A 22,037-nucleotide genomic window follows, 5' to 3' on the forward strand; every position below is an offset into this window, starting at 1 on the left:
ATATGGGTCAGTTGTGCCCAAATCCAAAAGGGAGGAGGTATAAGGAGGTGTGTCCCACCTCCCTTCCCATCATGGCTGGGAATTCAGTTTTTTGGGATTTTCTGGGGGTTCCTTTGGCCAAAAGGGAGTCTACTTAGTTGGAGGGCTTAGTATTTTATATTTGGTTTACAAACTTATTTATTGGTCACCAGAAGAAATCCCAGTGGTGGGGATGATGAGGAGGCAGCAGCTCTGTTTGCTGCTGAGTTACTTTCATATGTAGTCCCTTTTGGGGGCCAAAGCACCTTGGATGCTGATCCGCCATGTTGACTTCTGATTAACCCCAGTTCTGGGAAGGCTTCTAAGATTTCCAGTTTATCTGTTGTTCCTTATGTAAGAGCATGTATTTACCATGCATCTTCCCTTAGGTCAAAACAACCTTAATCGTAAATCTTACCATTAGTCAGCTTCACATGGCATCCTTGCCTTTCCCTGCAGGGTAATTTCAATTGTCCTGTGCCTTCCTTCCCTATAGTACATAAGCCTTGAGTCTGGGCGAGTAATGGCACAGGGAGCCTCTGTCTCATCTTGCAACTGACCAGGATATCATGGCTTCTGTTTATATGTCTCTATTGGCCAGGCACAGTGGCTCACACCTGTAATCCCAGCACTTTGGGAGGCTGAGGCAGATGGATCACTTAAGGTCAGGAGTCCGAGACCAACTTGCCCAACATGATGAAACCCCATCTCTACTAAAAAAACAAAAATTAGCTGGGCATGGTGGCGGATACCTGTAGTCCCTGCTACTTGGGAGGCTGTGGCACGAGAATCGTTTGAACCTGGGAGGCAGAGGTTGCAGTGAGCCTAGATCGCACCACTGCACTCCAGCCTGGGTGACTGAGCAAGACTCCGTCTCAAAAAAAAAAAGTTTTAAATCTGATGGGTCTGGCAGGGCAGGAGAGGAGAAGATACACATTCAACCAAACAAGGATTGTAGCAGTACAGAGGAGGGACAGTTAGCACGTCAGGAAAAGCTTCAGAGAGTTCATACGTAGGAAATGAGTCTTAATCTATCAGTCCATGGCTGTCAAAAGATAGTTGGGACAAAGCACTTCAGGTAGAACCCCAATGCTTGTTTCTTCCCCACTGTGTATAACTACATGCAGCCTGAAGCACTTGGCTCCATCGTCTTGAACCTGTGCAGCTGTCTTCCTCTTGCTCCAGGTGACATAAGGGCTCCCTTGGAAGCAGCAGCATTTATTAGTGCTGGTTCCAATCAGAGAACTGACATTAGAACTCGACTGTTGCTCTTGTGGCCAGGGCCAGAAAACAGCTGGAGTGGTTTGAACTCGCTGCAGGAGGATGTACACGTTGAGGCTGTGCATGTGTGCATGCTCGTCTGTGCAGATCTGTGTCTGTGTGTCTATGAGTCTGAGTGTATGTGGGTGTGTGTCCATTTGGATGGGTGGCTAGATGTTTATATGTAGGTGTTGCCACCAAAAACAAAAGTGGGTATTCAGAAAACAAAGTGACAGCTCAAAACCTCAGACAAGCTGAAAGACTGCTCAGAGAAGGGGGAGGTTGAAACAACTTCAACCAAAACAAAATGAAACGGAGAAGGAAGTTGCATCAGAAGAGGAAGAATGCCAATGTCATGCTGAAGAACCACAAATGTCACAAAATAAAAATAAAACGTGTGATTCTTATTTTACCTAGTCAAATACTATTACAATTTTTTCTCCTTTAGAGTGTTAAGAATTACTGAAATTATAATATTTAGTTCAGCGAACATGAAGAGCACAGAAAAACACAAACAAAAAATTCATTCCTATAATTTTTTAATGTTATATACATCATATTTTATTTATTTGGATCAGTGATTGATTTTAACTTTGCTTTCTACCTCCATATAAAAGTTTTTCTCCAGCATCTAAAAAATATTAAAAACACGTTCTGAAATTGACTTATTGAAGAACCTGTAAAAGGTCTTATTATTAGCACAAATTGAGAAATTATAATAAAGATACTCTAATAGCGAGTGATTAAAGATGTCAGAACAAAAAATTATAGATCCCAGGGATGCTATTAAGTTTTTCAATTTCAGTTCATGTAGAAATGTTAGCTCCTTTGCCACAAAGAAATAAAAGAGTAGTTTTCCTTTTGATTAGATTCTTGTAACCACACACATGAAAAATTTATAGGATTGGCTTAGGTGAGGGGGTTTTATAAAATGTTAATATAACATTGGAATAAGCTTGGCATCCAGTTCTCAGATAAGTCTTTTGAATCTATTACTTTATAATTATAGTGATATCGATTGGCTTTCCATCACCTTCCTAGAATTATAACGACATCCAATGATTAACTGATTTGCCAATCTCACAAATAGTTAAAAGAATATTGAGTTTTTGGCAGTGAACTAGGGAAGTTTGTGTGCTTTTTGTTAAAATGAAAGACTGTACTTCTCAACTGAATACATTTTTAGTACATACACGAGTTTACCAGCAAAGGTAACTAGAGAGTGAGCTTGGGGTGCCCAGAGTGAAAGAAGCTCGGGAGGTTGAGATTGCAATGAGCTACGATGCCACTGTACTCCAGCCTGGGTGACAGAGGGAGACCCTGTCTCCAAAAAATAAATAAATAAATAAATAAATAAATAAATAAATAAATAAAAATAATTAATAATTAGGAAGAGAAAAGCAGTGATCATGAGGAAAGGGAACCACTGAGTATAATGCTTACTTTATGTGCATACAGGGGGAACTCCACAAATAATTGTGGAAGGAGAGAATGAGTGAAATGAGTGCATAAATAATAAGTACAAAGAAAGCGGCATAAATATTTAATTCAAAATGGAGTTTAGACTGGGCATGGTGGCTCTTGCCAGGAATCTCAGCACTTTGGGAGGCCGAGGAGGGAGAATTGTTTGAGCCCACAAGTTCGAGACCAGCCTGAGCAACATAGCGAGACTCTGTCTTGGCAAACAAACAAACAAACAAAACCAAACCCCAAAACGAAATAATTAGCTGGGCAAGATAGTACGTGCTTGTGGTCCCAGCTACTCGGGAGGCTGAGGTGGGAGATTGCTTGAGCTCAGGAGGTTGAGATTGCAGTGAGCTACGATGCCACTGCACTCCAGCCTGGGTGACAGAGGGAGACCCTGTCTTCCAAAACTAAATAAATAAATAAATAAAAATAAAGTTTCCATTTGGCGTCATGACAGGGTTGTAGCATATTTTCCCCATGACGCTGTCTTGGTGATGTGCAAGTTGTATACTTTTCAGAAGCTGTAATACCCTTAAAGAAAGAAAACATCTACGAAATTAGTTTTGGGAAGAAATGAAAATCTATGCAAAACAAACTTTTTAGATATTTTAAAAATATTTTACAAGTCTAAATTCATTGTTCCTTTAGGAACATAAAAATATGCAAGTGTAAAATGGTTTACTCATAAAATTATTAAATGCTTAAAATTATAACTTATTCAAATAATATGAATGTACTAATTGAGACTTTTAAAAATCTTTAAAACTAATTACCAATGGGGCTACAACCTACTGGACTTTAAGACATCAAATATCATTCAGCTTCTGCCAACTGAGAAAAAAAAACAAAAAGAGGAGAAGCCATAAACATCACAGTGAAAACACATACCAGAGTTATGTTTTTTTCTAGATCTTCCATAAGGCATTTATTTTCAGAAAAGGTATAGGAAGAAGCACTTTTTTAATAAAAAAGAAAGCATTTTTCTTTTCTTTTCTTTTCTTTTTTTTTTTTTGAGACAAAGTCTTGCTCTGTCCCCCAGGCTGGAGTGCAAAGGCATGATCTCGGCTCATTGCAACCTCCACTTCCCGGGTTCAAGCGATTCTCCTGCCTCAGCCTCCTGAGTAGCTGGGATTACAGGCGCCTGCCACCACGCCCAGCTAATTTTTGTATTTTTAGTAGAGACGGGGGTTTCACCATGTTAACCAGGCTGGTCTTGAACTCCTGACCTCAGGTGATCCGCCCGCCTCAGCCTCCCAAAGTGCTGGGATTGCAGGCATGAGCCACCGCGCCCGGCCTTTATTTTTAAAAAACAGTCTAAGAGAGGATGGGGAAGAAGAAGAAAATTAACCAAATTCATTAGTTGTAACTTTTTTTTCAAGCATTCACATTTCTGTATAACGTGTGAATGTCCCCAAATTTGCCAGGTTCCCTGCTTCCTAGGCTTCCAGTCTCCAAGGGTTCTTCATCTGCACTAATTTCCTGACTCAGAATTTGCCAAGGGTCTCAAGTACACTCCAGAGGACTCGTGTAAACTGGCTAGGCCAGCTTGTGTTCTGGGAAGCTTGTCTTTTCTGGTGGTGTTCCCAAGAAATAGGAAAGAGAAAAGATGATGTGCGGACTTAGAGATGATGTGTGATACTAAGTTTTGCTTTATATTTTAACTGTCCAGCTCTTTCCTTCAATGAATGGCAAGCCATTCTCAATTCCTGCTCTTCTGTACTGAAGAATTTAGCATCTCTTTCCCTGGAGATCCAAGGAACTTTTTGCTCTTTGCCCAAAATACCTCTCTCTCCCAAAGCAATTTCCCCTCCTTTGAGAAAGGCTGTCGTGTCAGGCTGCACTGCCCTTGAACCAGACAACTTTCTCTGCTTGTCTTTATCTGTCTAAATAAAGCTAACCTACATTTGCTGTCTAATTCATTCGGATGCTTGCTGATGCTATTTAAAGCATCCCTCAAGGCCCAGTGGAAAACAAGATGCATTATCTCCAGTAGGGAACCTTTAGGTTTGCTCATCATTTAAGGAATTCAAGAATCTAAAGAATCCATTCAGTCTTCCCTGGTTCAGACATGAAGGACACGCGGCTCTCCATATTTTCTTTTTTACTTCAGGCAGTCTTCTCTGACTTGTACGTGGCTGAGATCAGTTGATGCAAAAGGAGGTAGCTAGAAAGTCAATCTCAATCATTCTCTTTCTCTCTCTCTCTCTGTGTGTGTGTGTGTGAGCCTGAAGACAAGAAGACACACACACACTCTGTGTGTGTGTGTGTGTGTGTGTGTGTGTGTGTGTGTGTGTGTGTGTGATAGAGAGAGCGCATCTTCAGGCTTCATGAAATTCAACTTTTCTGAAGATTAATTGCTCAACAGAATGTATGTTTCACTCTGGGCTCTGATGATTGGTTAGTCCACTGTGAATTGCCTCTCAAGAAACAAATGTAAAAGTTCAAAAGCAGCTGTCACCTTCGTGAACAGACTTCTGGTGAGTTTTTGGCTTGTTTCCATCACACTCTCTTCAGCCTCCATATGACGATTTGTTACAGAATCCTGGTACTTCTACATTCTGGAAAGGAAAAGGAAATTCTCCAGGGATAGGAGCAGAATCTCGGGGATGTAAATAGGACTCCACTGTGAACTTATATTTGACTGGGGAAATCTGTTGTATCTTTTTTGAGTTCCGATATTTCTGTTAGCCTGTCGGCTTGCTTAGAGGGAGGGAGAGCTGGTACAATGGGATTGTTTTAACCATTGGTGCCCCGCTGCTACCTTAGGCACATACTTATTAGCAGCATCCATTTGTTCAGCTACAATTCTATGACGTCCATTGCAGTGAGTGAGTCAGAAGCCACAAGCTAACAGGTCTATTCCTTCCCACCGTCACCTAGGAAACCAATGCATCATCCACAGGAAATGCAGGCCCTGATGGGGAGTGTGCCCAGATCGAGTTATAAAGCTGGCAATGAGTTTTTCAAAGGAGGTCAATTAATAATTTGTAGAATCTTAGTCTAGGGTGAGAGATGGATCCAGCCTCTTGGGTATGGATTGAGGGCTGTCAGGCAGAAATATCAGGAGAAATTAATCAGCTAAAATATAAGTAGTAACTAAAATGTAAGCAGTAAGATGTCTGCATGATAAGAATTTGACCAAAGGTAAGACATATGGAGATATAATTTGATTTCTCTAGCAAATAGCATTTATTTGCCCAATAGCTGAGGGTATTTTTTTGGTATGGTTGTACAGTATGTGAAATGAGATAAGGAAATTGACAACACATAAAACAAAGCTTTCTGCTGAATGAAATGTATGTCCCCTTTCTCATGGTCCCTATCCCCGTTAAAAAAGTGATGGAGGCCAGGCACGGTGGCTCACACCTGTAATCTCAGCAGTTTGGAAGGCCGAAGTGGGCAGATCACTTGAGGTCAGGTGTTTGAGACAGCCTGTCCAACATGGTGAAACTCCGTCTCTACTAAAAATACAAAAATTAGCCGGACATGGAGGTGCACACCTGAAGTCCTAGCTAATAGGGAGGCTGAGGTGGGAGGATCACTTGAATTCAGGAAGTGGAGGTTGCAGTAAGCCAAGATTGCACCACTGCACTCCAGCTTGGGTGACAGAGTGAGATTCCATCTCAAAAAAAAAAAGAAAAAAGAAAAGTGATGGAGAGGGCCGGGTGTGATAGTGCAGTGGCTCATACTTGTAATTCCAGCACTTTGGGGGGCATAGGTAGGAAGATCACTTGAGGCCAGGAGTTTAAGACCAGCTTGGGCAACATAGCAAGTCCCTGTTTCTACATAAAATATTTAAAAATTAGCCGGGCATGGTGGTGCACACCTATAGTTCTAGCTACTCAGGAGGCCTAGGTGGGAGGATAACTTGAGCCCAGCAGTTCAAGGCTGCAGTGAACTATGATCACACACCATTGCACTCCAGCCTGGGCGACAGACTGAGACTCTGTCTCAAAGAAAAGAAAAGAAAAGAAAAGAAAAGAAAAGAAAAGAAAAGGAAGGGAAGGGAAGGGAAGGGAAGGGAAGGGGAGGCCTTGGAGGGGAGGGGAGGGGAGGGGAGGGGAGGGGAGGGGAGGGAAGGGAAGGGAAGGGAAGGGAAGGGAAGGGAAGGGAAGAGAAGGGAAAAATATGGAGAAAACCACAGTCTGGTTCCCCCCAAGCTCTCACTGATTTTTTGTTTGTTTGCTTATTTTTTGCCTATGCCTGATTTTCTCTTTTCTTAATGACTACAGTTTGGTATAATCCATTGGCCTAGTCACAGTATCCAGATATCTGTGGATACAAGTGTAGTACAGCTGAGAAAAATTACCTATACGGTTTCATGTTGTTTGATGAGTTTAGCATTTCCGGGTTGATTTACATTCCCATACTCCTATGAGTGAGAGATTTTACATCAGAGTACAAAGTGAAGTCTCCCAGAACTTCCTGCTTTAGACCTAAAGCATGTTAGAAAGCAGAAAAAAAATCCGAAAAATCACCTGGTCCAACTACCTCATTTTTCACATGGGAAATGATTCCCAGAAATGTGGAATGACTTGTCTAAGGTCACATAGTAGATATTAGTATGAATGTTAGAGCCAGAGGAAAGGAGATAGAAGAGATAGGAAGTTTGATCACAAGCTCTAAATTAGTCAACAGGTGACATGGTCACCTCAGAGACAATGAAAATATTAGACTGTATAAATCGAAGTATGCAGTCCTGACTAAGTGGGGCAAATGGTTCATCAAGGGCTGGTCAGTGTGTGCCACGTTTATGATGTGATGTTCTGTCCTGAGTACCCATTGAGTAGGAAGCAGTGATAGACCTGGGTGTGCCCACAAGCAGGTAAAGATGGAGATGAGAGTTCTGGTAACTACAAGCAAGAAAAAAATAATTGACGAATGTTGACTATTTAGCCTGGAGACCAGGGGATTTGTCATGGAAGGGATGGGAGGGAGTATCATCAAAAATAACTAAAGGGTGGCTGGGTATGGTGGCTCATACTTGTAATTTCAGCACTTTGGGAGGCTGAGGCAGGTGGATCACCTGAGGTCAGGAGTTCGACACCAGCCTGGTCAACATGGCAAAACCCTGTCTCTACTAAAAGTACACAAATTATCTGGGCCTGGTGGCGGGTGCCTATAATTCCAGCTATTTGAGAGGCTGAGGCATGAGAATCACTTGAACCTAGGAGGCGGAGGTTGCAGTGAGCTGAGATCATGCCGCTGCACTCCAGCCTGGGCCACAGAGTGAGACCCTGTAGCAAAAAAACTAAAGGTCTATCTTGAAGAAGGCTCAGACTTATCTTGTGTGCCTGCAAAGGGCAGTCCTAAATTGGTACTAGTAAAGGATGACGGATATTAGCGCCGTATAAGTAATGTTCTAATAATTTAAGCTGATTGAAGTATATTAAACTGACTGATATGGTAGTGAATTAATTCTTTGCCTCAGGACGTGTTCATGTCTTCACTCACCCCAAAACATTTATTGAGCTGTTGCATTATGCCAGTCTTGCTAGACACTAAAGACACGATGTTGACTAACACAGCCACTTCCTGCAAAGAGATCGTAACTCAATTGGAGGTCATGAGATCACTTATTTGCAGAGACAGGATGACCAGTCATGTAGAATGCCAAGGAAGAGAAGCAGGCATTGGACAGAAAGAAGTCTGGACTACAGGGACTCTGAGGTTGCTGCCTGTGTTAATTAAGGGAACACTAGCTGCTGTAATAATCAAACCTAAAAAATGTCTCATGGCTCAAGCCTGAAAGGAAATTTATTTCACACTCATCTGACATTCACCATGGATGTGGTAATAGTGGCTGATAGTGGTGGTTCTCTTCCAAGTGGTAATTCAAGGAACTAGGCCACTTCTATCTTGTGATTCTCCCACCTTCACATCTTCAACATGTGGCACTGACAGGCATTGACATCCTGCTAACAGACAGGGAGAGAATATGGAGGATTGTGTGGGGGAGGTTTTTATGGGCTGGACCTTAAAACAGAGAAGTAGTGCACATAAACTCTGCTCACATTCTATCCACTAGATTTCAGTCACATGGCCACATCTAGCTGCAAGGGAGACTTAAAATTTGGTTGAGCTGTTTTCCTAGCAAAAAGAAGAACTGGGTTTTGTCGCATGACTAGCAAATCTTATACCACACTCTCCAAATCTGAGATTCTGTGATTATGGTGGCAGAACCAAGATAGGAATTTTTAAGGGGTGCTGGGGAGAGTGGCAGGGTGCTCCATTTATTTATTTTTAAAATTTCTTTTGCATACATTGTGGAATGGCTAAATCAAGCTAATTTATGTATTATGTGTTACCTCATATGCTGATCTTTTTCTTTTTTTTTTTTTTCAGACAGGGTCTCACTCTGTCACCCAGGCTGGAGTGTACTGATGTGAACATAGCTCATATCTCACTGCAGACTCAAACTCCTGGGCTCAAGTAACCCTTCCACCTCAGCCTCCCAGGTAGCTAGGGCTATATAGGTACATGGCACACCTAGCTGATTTTTAAATTTTTGGTAGAGACAGGGTCTTGCTATGTTGCCCAGACTGATCTCAAACTCCTGACCTTAAGCTGTCTTCCCACCTCAGTCTCCTAAATTGCTAGGATTACATGTATGAGCTACCACACCCAGCCCTCATTTTTTTATGGTGAGAAAGGAATTTTGAAGTTGTCTTGTTTGATGCCAGAGTCATCCCATCCCATGTTTACATTAAATTTCTTCCCGGGTTGGACATGGTGGCTCATCCCTGTAATTCCAGCACTTTGGGAGGCTGAGATGGGAGGATCACTTAAAGCCAGGAGTTTGAGACCAGCCTGGCTAACGTAGTGAGACCCTATCTCTTAAAAGAAAAAGAAAGCCTTTCTGTTGAAGGTGTCCTATTAATAACATATTGTTAACTTTTAAAAAGCAAGGTAAGGCCAGGCTTGGTGGCTCACACCTATAATCCCAGCACCTTGAGAGGCTGAGGCAGGATGATCACTCAAGACCAGGAGTTCAAGACCAGCCTGGGCAACAGAATGAGACCCATCTCTATAAAAATTTTAAAAATTAGCAGGACATGATGGTGCGTGCTTGTAGTCCCAGCTATTTGGGAGGCTGGGGAGGGAAGATCGCTTGAGCCTAGGAAGTCAAGACTGCAGTGAGCCATGATCATGCCACTGTACTCCAGCCTGGGTGACAGAGCAAGATCCTGTCACAAACAAACAAACAAACAAACAAAACTAATGATGACTACTATAAGTAAAGCTCCCCCCCGGCAGGGACCTGCCACTTCAGAATACTATAAAGTTAAAAGGCTACCAAAAAATTAGGGAGAGGATGACTCTCCTTAATGTATGAGAAGCAGATTGTGAAGCTGCTCTAGATCTAGGTCTACTAGTAATCATGTCTAACAAATCAATAATTAAAAGGCAAATACTCAAATATAAATATTGGCAAAGGATATAAATGAAAAATCATAGAAAGAGATCTCAATAACTATCATGTAAACATTTAAAAATTTTTGTCTCCTCAAAATGAAGAGAGATAAATGAAAAATAATATCTAATATAGACAAAAGTACATGGAAATAGGAACAGTGGTATTTTTCTGATGGAGATATTAGTTGGCAAAACCTTTCCAGAGGTAAATTTGGAAACCATATTAAAACATTAAACTCATTCATACGCTATAACCTGTAACTTCACTCTACTAATTTGTCCTAATAAAATATTCAGATAAACATAACCATTTATGGCAAATAATATTAATATCAGAATTTTTATGAGTCCGGCAAAAGGTGGATTAAATGACACAGTAGGCAAATGGGATACCAAGCTGTCATTAAACAACTAGCTAAGAGCTAAAGGAAAATCTAAATATCTAGTGTTAAGAAAAAAGAGTGATTCAAAAATAGACACAGAAATGTGTATACACCTTACAAACCGGTGAGTCCTGAAAGACTGTTGTTAAGACAAACTGGCTAAGAGTGATTTAAGCTTAGAAAAACACCTTGGTCCTTCCAAGATTTAAAACTAGGCAGAGCCCTCTTCTTGCTGATATTCATTCCATGGACCACTTTATTCGTAATAGATCCTTTCATACATACTGAAAATCAGTCAGGGCAGCCCTTGGTGAGCAAGTGTCCTAAAGTACTCCTTAGCAGGCTAGGCTGTGATCCCAGCACTTTGGGAGGCAAAGGAGGCCACTTGAGGCCAAGAGTTTGAGACCAGCCTGGCCAACATGGTGAAACCCTGTCTCTACTAAAAATACAAAAGTTAGCCAGGCGTGGTGGCACACACCTACAGTACCAGCTACTTGGGAGGCTGAGGCATGAGAATTGCTTGAACCTGGGAGGCAGAGATTGCAGTGAGCCAAGATCGCACCACTGCACTCCAGCCTGGATGACAGAACGAGACTCTGTCTCAAGTAAAAAAAATAAATAAATAAAAAGAACACCTTAGCAGCCCGGGGTGGTGGCTCATGCCTGTAATTCCAGCACTTTGGGAGGCCAAGGTGGGAGAATTATTTGAGCCCAGGAATTCAAGACCATCCTAGGCAACATAGTGAGAACTCGTTGCTACAAAAAATTTTTTAAAAGTAGCCAGGTGTGGTGGCCTGGACATATGGTCCCAGCTGCTAAGGAAGCTGATGGCACCACTGCATTCCAGCCTGGGTGAGATCTTGTCTAAATAAAACAAAGCAAAACAAAACAAAACAAAAAACTCCTTAGCACTGTCAGCATGCCTAGCTTTTAAGTACTTGAACACAATTTTAGCTTCCATCTGAATTAATATTTGGATCACAGGCAGTCAAAGTTGATGCTAGTTCTCACATCACATGCTCAACATTGTTTCCATTTCTTTGATTACTTTCCCTTATTTTCTGCTAATTGCTGTTCATTGCATAGACCCCACCAGGATTTTTCACATTTTGAACCTTTTTGTCTTTCTGAATCACCCTGTTGACTAAGGATCCATCTCTTACCCGCTTGCAACACATGATTTTTCTTACCACATTCAATCTGTTAATCTGTTTTATTTTCATCATAATCCTGAACATAGGATTATGCTCAATAGCACATTGAGCATTCTGAATTGTTTTTGCAATCATCAGACACTGAGGTTAATAATGTTGCAAAACACCTAAGATTAAATACAACAAATCTGCTGGCAATGGAAAACCAGCTGGCCAAGTCTAAGACCGTCACGGCCAACTGCTATTGTCATCTCTTGAGGACAGGCAAAGTTGAAACACTTTTACTTTTGGAAGACAGTATTTTCCATCTCCGTGAAAGTTCACAGCTGTCTAGGTATGGTGGCTCACACCTGTAATCCCAGCACTTTGGGAGGCTAAAGCAGGAGGATCACTTGAGGCCAGGAGTTTGAGACCAATTTGGGCACATAGCAAGACTCCATCTCTACAAAAAAATTTAAAAATTAGCTGGATATGGTGGTGCATGCCTGTAGTCCCAGCTACTCAGGAGGCTGAGGTGTGAGGATTCCTTGAGCCCAGGAGTTTGAGACTAAAGTGAACTGTGATTGTGCCACTGCCCTCCAGGCTGGGTGACAGAGCGAGACCCTGTCTCTTAAAAAGAAAAAGGAAAGTTCCTTTTTGCTGTAGGCCCGAGCGGTTGCTGCTGAAGTGGGCAAGTTCGTGAAACCTGGGAAGGTGGTGCTTGTCCTGGCTGGATGCTATTCCGGATGCAGATCCATCATCGTGAAGAACATTGATGATGGTACCTCAGATCGCCCCTAGAGCCATGCTTTGGTGGCTGGAATCGACTGCTATCCCCTCAAGCTGACAGCTGCCATGGGCAAGAAGAAGATCGCCAAGAGGTCAAAGATCAAGTCTTTTGTGAAAGTTTATAACCACAGTCACCTAATGCCCACAAGGTACTCTGTGGATATCCCCTTGGACAGAACTGTCATCAATAAAGATGTCTTCAGAGGCCCTGCACTTAAACACAAGACCCAACAAGAGGCCAAGGTCGAGTTTGAAGAGAGATACAAGACAGGCAAGAACAAGTGGTTCTCCCAGAAGCTGCGGTTTTAGATGCTTCGTTTTGGTCATTAAAAATTAAAAAGAAAAAAAAAAAGAGGAAAGTTCACAGATGGCCAAACTTTTGCACAGCCATGGTACCATCCTAGTGAAGTACATTTGAGACAATAGTCATCAAATTACATATAAATACGTAATCAACCAAAATGATTTTTAGGTAGTTCAGTTGGTTTACGTTGTCTGAATTGGCAGAAGCCAGGGGTTTGATTTCTGTGTCGGTTATTTAGCACACGAAGAAAAATTGTGCCACTCAAATAGTCTATACCTATGTCTAGCTGTCTCACAAACACCTGCTTTTTAGGGGACCTAGATACAGTATGTCGGGGGACAGTCGTGTCATTTCCACAGTCCATATAGAACAATGCCGTTACCGACCTTTGTAAAAGTGTGTGAGCCTGGACTCTGCAAACTCAAAACCTCGAGTAGCTATTAGCAGGAAAGAAGACACCTTAGTCATATAGTTAATTTGTTTTAAAAGTATGTCAGGCCCTGTGATGTAGCTTATGCCTGTAATCCCAGCACTTTGGGAGGCCGAGGTGGACGGATCACCTGAAGTCAGGAGTTCAAGACCAGCCTGGCCAACATGGCGAAACCCTGTCTCTACTAAAAATATAAAAAATTAGCTAGGCGTGGTGGCACACTCCTGTAGTCCCAGCTACTCAGGAGGCTGAGGCAGGAGAATCGCTTGAACCTGGGAGGCGGAGGTTGAAGTGAGCTGAGATTGTGCCACTGCACTCCAGCCTGGGCAACAGAGCAAAACTCTGTCTCAAAAAAACAAACAAAAAATATGGTTGGATCACAAGATTCTCCAAATGTAAAATACTAAAGAAAGTCAAAAGAGGTTCATTCTTCTAATTGAGATTTTAAAAATCGAGTGGTACCCAAGTTCCCTCTACTCCCCGGGGACCTGATGACCATTAATGCCTATTGAGTTAGTTTTTGGGGATTTGCCAAAGAACAGGTGGGTGTCACTAGAGAATGCTGCACATTTCTCAAAGTAGAGAAGGCTACAGAGTCACAACTCAGCTTCTGGCTTCAAATGCAATTTTCTTCCTCTGTTTTCATGACCCGCTCCTCCCTCCAACGCCAGAGCTGCAGGCAGTTCTCTAAATAACACTATGTCCCTGGCCTCCTAGCTCCCATTTGAACATTTCAGCAGGGCTCCTCTGAAGTCGGCCCCCCACCACCTCCCCTCTCACAGGCTTCTTGTTCGTCTGAGTCAGCCCGTGACTCACCTCACTCATTAGCGGAACTCAGAATGCCTCTCCATCCTCTGGATCCCTTTTGTCTCCCTGCTTATAACTGGTTTCCTGGCAGCCTAAGGTCTATGGACAGCTTTGAGGCTAGAAGGTGGGTCGCTACTAAGATGGTCTGCTCAGTAAAGAGGCTGGCAGACAGCAAGTAGAGTTACAATGATGATGATGATGATGATGATGATGATGATGATGATGCAGCATGCAGTTGCCTCAAAAGGACTTTGGCAGCCAGATTTGGCATGTCTGCCCGTGTTGGCTCATAGGATAGCAGCACAGGGGTCCTTGATTCTTGGCCCCTTCTTTTCTCTTTCTAGTCTTTTCTTTCCCTCTTCACCCACCCCTCCTCTGCACACATGCCCGAATGTACAAGGTGAATGCTTCTGGGCCCTGCTCTCTGTGGAAAGGCAGGGAAAAGGGCGACATCCCTACAGGGGGGCACCCTTTCCTCCAGCCTTTGTAGCTCTGTTCTCATTTCTACTCATTTGATTTTACATCCCAACACTTTCTGTTTTGTGAGAGGTAGACTAGAAGGGATGAATGAGAAAAGGCTTTACGCCTTGTTGGTGCCTCCTGGGCATATAAAAAAGCCCAGTGACATGATGCTAATAAGAAACTCTAAATTCACGGTCAAAAATATCAGAACCAAAGCACTGTTATTAATTCATTAATCTTACTTAAAGGCTTTTGTAAAATGGTGATACAGTCAAGTGCTGCATGACGACATTTCAGTCAGCGACAGACTGCGTGTACAGTGGTGATCCCATAAGATTATTATACTGTCTTTTCTTTTTCTTTTTTGTTGAGACAGAGTCTCACTCTGTTGCCCACGCTGAGAGCAGTGGCATGATCTCAGCTCACTGCAACCTCTGTCTCCTAGGTTCAAGCAATTCTCCTACCTCAGCCTCCTGAGTAGCTAGGATTACAGGTGCCCACCACCATGCCCAGCTAATTTTTGCATTTTTAATAGAGATGGGATTTCACCACATTAGCCAGGCTGGTCTTGAACTCCTGCCCTCAGGAGTTCACCCTAAGGTGATCCCCCCGCCTCGGCCTCCCAAAGTACTGGGATTACAGGTGTGAGCCACTGTGCCCAGCCCTGTACTGTCGTTTTACGGTACCTTTTCTTTTTTTTTTTTTTTTTTTTTTTTTTTTTTTTTTTTGAGACGGAGTCTCACGCTGTTGCCCAGGCTGGAGTGCAGTGGCGCGATCTCGGCTCACTGCAAGCTCCGCCTCCCGGGTTCCCGCCATTCTCCTGCCTCAGCCTCCTGAGTAGCTGGGACTACAGGCGCCCGCCACCGCGCCCGGCTAATTTTTTGTATTTTTAGTAGAGACGGGGTTTCACTGTGGTCTCAATCTCCTGACCTTGTGATCCGCCCGCCTCGGCCTCCCAAAGTGCTGGGATTACAGGCTTGAGCCACCGCGCCCGGCCACGGTACCTTTTCTATGTTTAGATATGCTTCGATACACAAATACTACTGTGTTACAGTTGCCTACAATATTCAGTACAGGAACATGCCATACAGGTTTGTAGCCTAGGAGAAATAGGCTATGCCATGTAGTCTAGGTGTGCAGTGGGCTTATCCCATCTAGGTTTGTGTAAGTGCACTCTGTGATGTTCGCACAGCGATGAAGTCCCCTAACAATGCATTTCTCAGAATGCATCCCTGTCATTAAACAACGCATGACTGTAGTTTACTCAGCTGAATGACAATTTTCATTAAGTCTCATGATTTCTTTTGAAAGGGACCCCAGAGACCATCCTGTCCACCCTTTTGTTCAATGGGCAGATGCATGATTGCTGTGCACCTGTGATGGTCAAAGCCCAAGCCAGGTGCCCTAGGACCGGACTTCTGAAGCCCCTGAGATGCAGATCTGGTTCTGGAGGCCTGGGAAGGGGGCCCAAGATACTGCATTTCTATAATCTCCTTGGGGATGTCCATGCCACCAGCCCACAGACCACACTTTGAGTAGCAACCTTGTAGGCACTCTGCACAAAGCTAGATGAGGCTTGACTTGTCACCGGAGAACATCCGGGGCCATAGGCTCCATGAGGCTGCCCTCTACACCCTGCCTCGTCAGCTGCTGCTGTTTGCTCGCAAGGCCCGGGGAATGCCGACCAATTCTTCCAAGCGCGCTTGACTTTCTTGTGTCTTCACCCCCAGCCAGGGGTGTTAAAATGAGAAGATTCGGGTTTGGGATTAAGACAAGAAAAAGGGCCCATAAAACTTCACCCTGAACTATGAAGTCTAGTCTGGGCCATCTTACAAGAGAGCTCTAAACCCACATTTTAGGCAGATTCTGTTTAACAATAAAGTATTTCTTTGATTGCTACAGAGATCTCCTTTTATGATTTGTTTGTTCATGTCCTTTGCTGATTTTTCTATTGGAGTCTTGGCCTTTTAATTATTGAGCTGTAACAGCTCTTTATTACAATATTAAGCAAAATCCCCCTTCCTCCAATAAAGTGATTTTAGTCTTTGTTTTTTTTTTTTTTTGTTTTTTTTGTTTTTTTTGTTTTTGTTGTTGTTGTTTTTGACTAATTTTTTGTAGAGACGGGGTTTTGCCATGTTGCCCAGGCTGGACTCCTGGCCTCAAGTGATCTACCCGCCTCAGCCTCCCAAAGTGCTGGGATTACAGGTGTGAGCCACTGTGCTTGACTGTTTTAAGACTTTTAACTTTATCTATTAAATTTAGATCTTAGATTCTAGGGCTATCTTGCTAATCTGAGCAAGTCGCTTTGCTTCTTGTGATGTGGTTTCTTTCCGTACCTGCAAATGGAGAGGGTAAAGATGACTTATCTCAGGGCACTGTTGAGAGTGGAAAGAAAGTGTGTGTGTGGTAGTGCTGTACAGATGTAGGGCATAGTTAGCTTGTTTTCAGAGCCTGTATTAATCTGATCAGTTTTTTAAACCTAATATGGGACACGGCAAACTGGTGTTGACAACTACAAGTTTTGTTTTGTTCTGTTTTTAGTTTGTTTTGATTAAACAAACACTATTGAGCACTTCCAAGTACTCTGAGTTGTAACTTCTCATTGTGTTAAGATACATGAAGCAGAGTTGGAAGCTGCCTACTGAGAGCTTTTCTTTTTCTTTTTTTCTTTTTTCTTTTTTTTCTTTTTTTTTTTGAGATGGAGTCTTGCACTGTCGCCCTGGCTGGAGTACAATGGCGCCATCTCAGCTCACTACAACCTCCACTTTCCAGGTTGAAGCGATTCTCCTGCCTCAGGCTCTTGAGTAGCTGGGATTACAGGCGCGCGTACCATCACGCCTGGCTAATTTTTGTATTTTTAGTAGAGATGGGGTTTCACCATGTTGGTCAGGTTGGTCTCGAACTCCTGACTTTGTGATCTGCCCACCTTGGCCTTCCAAAGTGCTGGGATTACAGGTGTGAGCCACTGCGCCCAGCTTACTGAGAGCTTTATATGTGTGAAGGTGCTCGTGATTCTGTTTCCCTTTGCCTCCTAAAATACAATTACACCTTCTAAGTTGTCGACAGATGCCATCTTCCACCACTCCTAAATGTCCAATCAAAACTGCCCCAGTACAAGGCAAATGACCGGGTTGTTCCTTGGTTTCCACATTTGCTGTCTCATCTCTATTAGAACCTTACAGCTGTTAAAATTATTTATTTCTATAGTAGAAGTTATTAGACTAGTAGTATTCCCATTTGAACTGACAGGTTTTTGTCTTAGCTTTAAGAAATGGATTTGTACATTTCCCCCATTTATAATGTTTAATGCCTTTAACTTCTCTCTGCTACTGCCTTTTTTGTTTTGTTTTGTTTGTGTGTGTGTGTGTGAGACAGGGTCTCACTCTGTCACCCAGGCTGGAGTGCAGTGGCACCATCATGGCTCACTGTGGCCTTGAACTCTCGGGTTCAAGCAATCCTCCCATCTCAGCTTCCCAAGAAGCTGAGACTACTGGCATGTGCCACCACGCTCAGCTAATTACTTTTATTTATTTATTTATTTTTGTTTTATTTTGTAGAGATGAAGCTTCCCTATTTTGTCCAGGCTAGTGTCCTGGGCTCAAGTGATCTGCCTGCCTCGGCCTCCCACAGTGCTGGGATTACAGACGTGAGGGGAAAAAAAAAGAATATAAGCAGCTACTAATAGTAAAATAGAAATGTTGAAGACATTTTTGTCTTCGGCAAATGTGTTGTTGCCTTTGCAAATAAGTGTTTTGCCTCTTATTGGTGTTTGTTTTTAATAGAGTCAAAAGAAAGAGTCTCTATTGGCAAAAATGTAACTCTCAGCCAGGTAGAGATGGTTACCCCTCTATCTCTGCTGGCACCCGGGTTGTTCTTTCCACAAACGAATCTGCCTCATGGGTTCTTATACTGAGCATAGATGCAACAACAAAAAAGTCAATACTATTGACTCTCATCCATTTGCCACGCACTGTGCTAAGTGCTTTCACATACATTTTCTCATTTAATGGATCTTTTGCTTACTTACTGCAAAGGGGGTAGAAGTGAGATTGTGCCTTTGTGTTGCTCCGTCCTCTACCTAGAGTCCTCTTTCCTCCCTGTCTGTGTAAACCTTATACTGGTAGCAAGGGAAATCAATCTGAAGCAAAATCCATTTTTTTCTCTCCATTTTTTTTCCAAAATCCATTTTTTTCTTTTTTCTCATCTCATCCAGGTTCACAGTGAAAAGTTGGTTGGTTTCTCATTTCTGGAGAAAAGTTGTGTTGGTGATTTCGGAAAAAGTGTATAGAAGAGGGATGAAGGCTGAAGGCTGTTTTAATATCACAGTTTGTACCCACGTGGGTGGGTACCTGCCTCTGCTGAGAGGTCTCTCTTGTCCTGGCTTCTTTCCCAGATAATTTATTGCATTCTCTGGGAACAAGAATCCATATACATTCAAGTCTTCCTTTGATTGACTTACTTATCTACGAACACTGGTCACTTACCACTTTCCTCACCTTCTCCCACCCCAAGAAACCCTCTCCTGGAGAAACATAACTGGTCTTATCCATTCCTGAGATTACCTGCCATTTTCTCCTCTTACAATGATTCCAAATCTTGGACTCCACTAAGGAAAACATAGCCCGAGTGAAGTTACGCAACCAGTGAGAAAGGAATCTTCCCTGGGCAGTGAGATGAGGGCTGACTCACTATCTCAGCTCTTAGGAATGGCTCTCCAGCTGCTGATAGAGGCCACATGGGTTCAGACATGAGGTCATTAAGGATCTCCCCGGTGACTAACAAAATTGAGGCAGCCAGGGATAGCCAGAGCTGAGCTGGGGCAACTGACCCATTTGTAGAAGTGCCCCCCAGGATGGAGGCCAGCAGTCTAAGTTGCAATGCCTTGGCAGTGTCGCACTCACAGCTGGTGCAATCTGGAGGATGATTGGCACCCAACAAAAGAAGTCTCTGGTAAAGGATGTACTTATAATCACTGTGTGGAGACATGTTTATTCCAGAGGCTCATTCTTCATTCTTTCACTTATACAACAGACATTTGACCTTGCTAGGCACTGAGCTGGAGGCTGGTATATTCCTTGTTCTCAAGGAATTGACAGTTTAGCAGAGAAGCAGAAAGGGGACATGCACCAGAAGCATTAGGAGAATTCAGACGAGCACTTACCCCAAATTGGAGAGTCAGGAGCACTCCCCCGAGAATGCATGGAAAGCTTACACAGAAAGGGAGGAGAAAAGGCCCTCCAGGTAGAGTGGCAGCAGTGCCCAGCCACAGAGACTAGAGAGAACACGTAGCTCCTTGGGGATGCAAAGGGGGTTGTTGTGGCTGAGGTCAGAATATGCAGGGGAAGGGGCAGGAGATGCTGCTGGAGAGGGGAGCATGGCTCAGATTATAAGTGTCCGCTTACCTGTCATGCTGGCAGGTCAGAATTCTATCTGGAGGGGTCAGGAACCACTAACTGACTTTCTGTCGGGGAAGGACAGGGGCAGGTCTGCCTTTTGAGGACGTTTTCTCAGTGGTTTAATGCGAAGATTGGATGCAAAGAAAGCAAGCATGAACTACGAGGACCACTTTGTAGAATCAGGCAGTAATTGAAGAAGGAAATAATGTGGGCCCAGCCTGTAGCAGAGACCACAGGGAAGCAGAAAAAGAAGACTGTGAGAGATATAAAGGAGCTGCCTCCACTGAGCGCGGTGGTCAGCCACAGGTGGGGCCTGAAGAGCTCAGAGGGGCTTCGGCTTTGGTGGGTGGGGGAGATGATGGGAGGAGAGGGCTTGCTGGAAGGAGATGGTGAGTGCAGGCTAAAGTAGGAACCCAGGGAAGAGACCCTTCCATCAGCCTGAATATTAGTGGAGGCAGATCAAGGCAACTCAGTGGAGCTGAGGACTCCCCGGGTGTCCCCCAAAGGAGGCTTGGTGACAATCCCAGATCCCACTAGCTGGAGAGGAAGGGGCTCCTAACACACGGGCTGGCTTGTTAAGACTGAATCTTGCAGGACCGAGGCTGCAGATGAGAGGTCTCTAGTGCCTGCAGCCAAGCAGGACCTGACAAGCTGTTTCCATGGAGATGTGGTGTACGCAGAGGGAGTGAGTAGGAGAGCTGATCCATTCCAGAGCCTTGGGTCACAAGGCTGTGGCGGGCTAACAGATAAACAGGAAAAAGACATAGTCAATCAGAAAAGGATATTCAAAACGATTTGCAGTTAATTGGGGGTTGTATCGTCATAATTCTAGATTAAGTCTAACAATTGAGAAGGATTGGGGTAAGCCACTTAATGATCCTGCTAGTTATTTTAGGTACCACTTAACGAGGGCACAGGGAAGTAGATGCCGACTCAGGCTAACTCCAAATGTACATACACCATCGTAAGTCCTTCTATATCCCTGGACTCCAAGTTGTTGCATATCACTCCCAAGTGTGAGTAAAGAAACAGGTTTCTGGAGAAACAGGTATAGATATGGGAAGCTATTTTTTTTTTTTTTTTTTGTTTACGTTTGCCATGCTAATAGCAGTAATACACTGAAAACCTGCAGAGCTCTTCAGAAAATTCACATGCTGGTGAAACCTCAGATCAGATGTTGTTATTAAGCAATTTGAAGACTGTTCTGGACAGAGAGCCAGCCTCATTGGGGCCCCAAATGTGTATGTGTGTGTGTGTGTGTGTACCATTTTGACCCTCTTAAAGTGTATAATTCAGTGGCATCAAGTATATTCACAATCTTGTGTAACCACCATCACCATTATCTCTTTCCAAAACTTTACCATCTTCCAAAACAAAAACTCTATAATCATTAAGCAATAAATCCCCTTTGAGCACCAAAGATATTAAACAACCTTATTGTGCTGCAGCAACACTGTGTGCCGGACAGGGTGATGTTTTGGTTGCTGCACATAAGAAAACTGGGTTGGCTTTGGTCAGTTGGTCTCAATTCACACCTAGGGGTTTTTGGCCAAAGTCCTCGTCTTATACATGAGCTTATTAGACCTAGTCTTTGGGAAGTGACTGACTTTAACCATTGTAATGACTGTTGGGACGTGTTGACCTCTATCTCCAAGGTATTCAAATGGCTGATGGCAGTGCTTATTAAGGTCAGTAAAAATGAAGTCAGGGCCATAGGCCCTCATAAAGATCCTGCTGGAGGCAAACTTTGCTCCAAAGTTAGTTGGGCATAATTGTAAAGTGAATTGTCTAGGAAGCAACTTTTTTTTTTTTTTTTTTGAGACAAGGTCTTGCTCTCTTGCTCAGATTGGAGTACAATGGTGTGAACAAGGCTCACTGCAGCCTTGTCCTCCTGGGCTCAAGCCATCTTCCCACCTTAGCCTCCCAAGTAGCTGGGACTACAAGCATGTGCCACCATGCCCAAGAAATTTTTGTATTTTTTGTGGAGAAGTTTGTAGAGATGTTTTGCCATGTTGCCCACGTTGGTCTTGAACTCCTGGGCTCAAGCAATCCACCCATCTCAGCCTCTCAAAGTGCTGGGACTACAGGCATGAGTCACCACTCCCAGCCCCAACTTCATTTTAGGCAACCAAAAACAACAGTGCCTCAGGAAGATGAGTCATAATTCTGGTT

At 43.4% G+C, this 22,037-nt stretch overlaps 1 protein-coding gene and 1 pseudogene across 1 annotated transcript in view; both read left to right on the top strand.

The window, feature by feature from the left end:
• Nucleotides 1-22,037, top strand: part of MKLN1 (muskelin 1) — a 377,314-nt gene that overhangs the window by 119,635 nt on the left and 235,642 nt on the right. The gene's annotated exons all lie outside the window — the stretch shown is intronic.
• LOC141409987 (large ribosomal subunit protein eL27-like) lies at nt 8,258-12,825 on the top strand (annotated as a pseudogene).

The sequence above is a fragment of the Macaca fascicularis genome, chromosome 3 (assembly GCF_037993035.2).
Source record: "Macaca fascicularis isolate 582-1 chromosome 3, T2T-MFA8v1.1".
Lineage (NCBI taxonomy): Eukaryota > Metazoa > Chordata > Mammalia > Primates > Cercopithecidae > Macaca > Macaca fascicularis.